This window comes from Ornithodoros turicata, chromosome 4 (assembly GCF_037126465.1).
Source record: "Ornithodoros turicata isolate Travis chromosome 4, ASM3712646v1, whole genome shotgun sequence".
Lineage (NCBI taxonomy): Eukaryota > Metazoa > Arthropoda > Arachnida > Ixodida > Argasidae > Ornithodoros > Ornithodoros turicata.
This window is the reverse complement of record NC_088204.1, coordinates 22226517-22231108: the sequence shown is the minus strand read 5'-3', so window position 1 is coordinate 22231108 and position 4592 is coordinate 22226517. Positions and strand designations below refer to the sequence as shown.

The 4592-nt window shown below is 42.7% G+C and overlaps 1 long non-coding RNA gene across 2 annotated transcripts; it reads right to left on the bottom strand.

The window, feature by feature from the left end:
• Positions 1–2236: 2236 nt before the first annotated feature.
• Positions 2237–4215, bottom strand: LOC135392799 (uncharacterized). Of its 2 annotated transcripts, none has more exons than XR_010422226.1 (2): positions 4096–4215; positions 2237–3096 (listed from the first exon to the last, which is right to left on the bottom strand). It is a non-coding gene; the product is annotated as an uncharacterized LOC135392799 (long non-coding RNA). The 2 variants fall into 2 exon arrangements; XR_010422227.1 differs by lacking the exon at positions 4096–4215 and adding an exon at positions 3544–3732.
• Positions 4216–4592: the final 377 nt, after the last annotated feature.

Sequence of the window (4592 nt, the reverse complement as noted above, 5' to 3'; positions counted from 1 at the left end):
AGTCTGGGAGCAGAAATGTGGGACATTGCTTAATATTCAGAAAAATAACATAGATGTTTTTGCATGGCTGACCACCTAACTTCAATAGCCAGTGATGAACATGCGATGTCTTCAGCTGGTGTATTCTGGAAATTAATAGGTGACGTATGGGGAGGGGGGGATGGTTTGCAAGTTAACAGCACCCAACAGCAACAACAGTTTCACAGATTTTGGGCAAACACATCTATGTTGGCACACAGGAAGGGCATATAGTTATTTCATTACTCTTTGTTGAACTTTATGTACCCATAAGGGTGCATTACAAAAAAAAATGAGAGCGGGCAGGGTTACAAAAAGAAACAGAGGTAGAGGTAGTGCAAAACTCCTCTTTAGAAGAAAGGAAAAATTCTGCATACACAACCGCAATATTCCTGCAGCAATGGTTTCTACTCTTACAATGACATGTTTTTCATGCATTTAAGCAGGGTTAGTCACGTTCCAGCCACATATCTGTACGACAATTAGTTTTCTTCACGTTTTGCATTGAAGAACTGCTTTCCTGAAACAAACTAAATAAGAAGGTGTAACATATGTCACAGGCATTTTGTGCCAGTTATGCAGTAAAACTAGTATGCTTGAGGCGCCACATATTCTCCTGGTGATGATGTGAAGGAAGGAAGCTTCAATCTTTCGAAATGTAAATGAGTGCCGTAGTGTCTTGCATTGTAACAGCATCTATAGGCACTCTTTCCTGTGGGCTTTCGAGTGACAGATTCATACATATTAGAATCATTTGTAATGATGCTGATAACAACACCCTTAATTACATCAGAATTTTGTGACGGTAGTATGCCCATATTGCGTTCATTCTTCATTCACTGCTGTGCATTTAGGAGTGGAGTGTGAGTCAAGGCAGAGGTGAGCTAGTAAGCAATGGGAGTACCTGTTCCTATCAGGTAATATACAGGACATGTCAAAAAGGAAGAACCGTGGGCACTTAGCACGTACCTGTACTCGTGTAAGGAGAACGAAGTTGCAACATAATTGAAAGTACAGTGAAGTGAAGTGTATATTAGAAGTGACCATTGGTTTGGTTCATGCAGTATTACTACAATTTCTACTATTTTATACTTATTGCTCGAACTCAGCTATTTAGAACACATTGAAGACAGACACAACAGAACGAAATTACAGGCATTTGGGCATTCATGATAAATAGAGGCATGGTTGCAATGTGGATGTGAATGCAGATGTATAGAATAAATCTTGTGACCTGATTACACAGGGGCGTGTTTTTCTATTCTTAAGATTTGCGCCTTACAGCATATGAGACTACACAACAAGTGCACAGATCACACCAGTGTAAAGCTGGAGTGTCGTTGACATCCGTGTCGCCACCATGTCATGACATCAGTATCATGACAGCTGTCAACAATGCATAGCATGTGAGATTTACAAGGAAATCTTGCAAAAAATGAGCATGCCTGGGTTCTCAGATCACATGATCTGTCATACATCTGCAGTCACATCATAATGATACCCATGATTTAGCACAGACAATACAAATGTCAATCTGCCACGTGGTGACTGTCCTCAGCCTAGCTGCGTTTCAGACAGATCAATGTACTTGTGCGCCGCAGTACAAGGTGGAAAAACAGCACTACAAATAACAACAGGTCCCTGTGATCTACATATATTTCACAGTACTGGTAATTGTGTTACTGGTTCTCTTTGCATTGGCTCAGACACGCCCTACATGTCCTTCCATCACAGTTCCCTTTTTCATGATCTCTATTTGCTCGTTATGTGTAACAGATAGCATTTCCGATATTCAATCACTCTTCATGTCCAATGTACAGCAGTAATTTCAACTCTTCAGTGTTGGTACTTCCTGTGCAGTAAGAGTGTCAGCTAGTGGTTCTGCTTTTCATGCTAAACTGCCCAATGGAATTCCGCTCTGTTGCACTATCAATGCATTGGAGTTGTGTCTCCATGCACAATGTAGTAAATATTTCTTTTTTCCATAGCATGTGGCATGGGACAAACATCTGTACTTCACAACAAATACTTGATATCCTTAATAATAATAATCCTTATGGAAATGCGTAACAAGTTTTATTGATTTAATGCAAAGAAACAACTCAAAAGCATGAGGTACAGGCACTGCTGTGCCCATAACAGATAATTTGGAAGAAAAGAAACAAAGTGTTGGACATACACAGTGCTGCTCACACAATGAAGGGGAACACTGTGTGAATCATGGTCATGGGCTTGTATTGGCAGTAATCGCATCCCAGAAATATGTTGCTTTGATAAAGTCTGCAGCCAGGTTCCTTGTGTTTTGTCTCTTGCGGTGGCAGTCTACAAAGCCACATCTACTGTTAGCAGATGATAAATGTGAGCATAAAAGCAAGTAGCTGTCACCTTGAATATTTTCTATTATTACGGTACATCATCATTGCAGAAATGGTGGTTGTTGGCATATTTGCCCTCCCCTTCTGGTGTGGTGTGCTGGAAGTGGTAGCGCACACATTTTAGCTACACATGTACTTACATGTGCGTCCTTATAAAATTTTGAGACCTTCACTTCTCTGTGGATTTTCTCCTGAACCGGCAAGGTGAAACCTGCTCACAATTTTGCATGCAGCATCTGCACACACCTGACAGTGGTATCGACATCATGACTACATGGGCTGCTTGACACTCTAGTGTTGTGTTTATATGCCCCGTGAAGGCTCTTATTTGTCCATACAAATTCGTCGACACAAAACACTGCTCACAATATTTCCTTGTATGCCTCTGCGGGATATTTCTACCTGTACTTTTATCGAATAACCAAGTCTGATATCCTAAATACACGCTATTTTGTCAAAATTTCTCCCAGTCGACATATACAGCAGCACTCTGCATTGAAGCCGATAAGCATAGCCAGATCTCACCAGCACAAAATTGCGCCAACAAACATGCTCATAGTGATTTCCAAAAAACATTAGTGCTTTCATAATGACAGAACACAATAGTGCTTTCCTATAGGGCTTGCATCTTTCTGGGCAAGCAAATCAAGCTTCCAAGGGGATCTAGAGCTTCCTCCATATGGTGTCCTTTCCAGAGTCGGATCTGAAATATTGTACCTTGTTAATGCACTGGGACATCCAACATATAACTCCATCTACCCTCTCAATGCTACTATTTTGGAATGTCACTCATAGCATTTCAAAGGCGAGCTACGTGCTTGATATTTGTGCCTCTACATGCTGGGTAACATGTACCATACTCCGCTGTATAGCTGTAAGGCACATGGAGGTATAACTGCTCCATGGAACCTCCCCTCCCTCTTGTGACCTCCGTTTAGTTTAGAATACAAACACGATGGATGCATTTTTAACAGGAAACACTTAACAGTAATCTAGGAACACAAAGCTCGTTCACAAGTATCGGCGATCACTGAAGTGTGCAGCAAGTCGTTAAATGTATCAATCAGAACCAGTAACGGCAGCACAGTACGAACTATTGTTAGTGATGTATAACAGAGGCACTAGGGGCTGTATTAAAAGTACCACGCACAATCAGCGTCGTTTTTGTTGCTGGAAGTAACAGCTGTTTGTGCACGACTTCCTGTCAGCTTTGGATCGGAAAGTGACTTGTGTCTAGCTGCCAATGTTGACATCACTAAATTTGACGATATTGGTCCTAAATTAGGAGAGCGGATTTCAAAATTTCACTTCATACCGATCGTTAACTTTTAACTCACTGGCGGGTTTATTACTTCACTTACTTCGCTCACCTGTTCCTCACAACGTTATTTTTGCTTAATTTGCGCAATTTCGACTTGAAAACTATTGAAAACTTGAAAACAGCGTCCAGCAAAAACTATTTTTGGGTTGTTTCTCGAAAGGCTCATTCACAGCTGCTCCGCGGTAGACCGGCTTTAAACTACCCCCATCCCTAGTTTAAATCAGTCCTATGCAAATACATGGGAGTTAGACCATCGCTAGGCCGCCGGGTTTACGTCGTGTGAACGGCGAACGAAATGAGACGTTGAGGGCAAATATTGATTGGAGTGCAACAACATTCGCCTTACAAACGCTTCTAGTAGCTTTATAAGTCAAAATTTACCTGTATTTCGCCGAAAAATTTCCGTCGAAGCGTAGATTAGGCCTATGTGTTGTGCACACAAACTCCATGGAGGCCGCCATGGGCCTCACGGTAGCCGGGTTAGACCAGCGGGGTGGTTGTTCGTGATTGGCGGACGAAGTACTCACGTGATCAACTTAAACCAGACGTCACTAAACCAGTGCCTAAGTGGGACTGGTGAATACGGGCACACGTGTCCGAGTTCACGAGTGCTTCGCGCTCCGTTAGATCATGAGCCATGTAAGCGATGAAGCCCGAGAACACGTGAACACACTCGTTGTGCAGACGACACCGTTGGTCGTTACGCGAGCGAGAGATTACGCCTTTGCCACGTTAACGAAAAGAGCGCGTCATACACCACGTGTCCGAGTTCACGAGTGCTTCGCGCTCCGTTAGATCATGAGCCATGTAGGCGATGAAGCCCGAGAACACGTGAACACACTCGTTCTGCAGACGACACACCGTTGGTCGTTACGCGA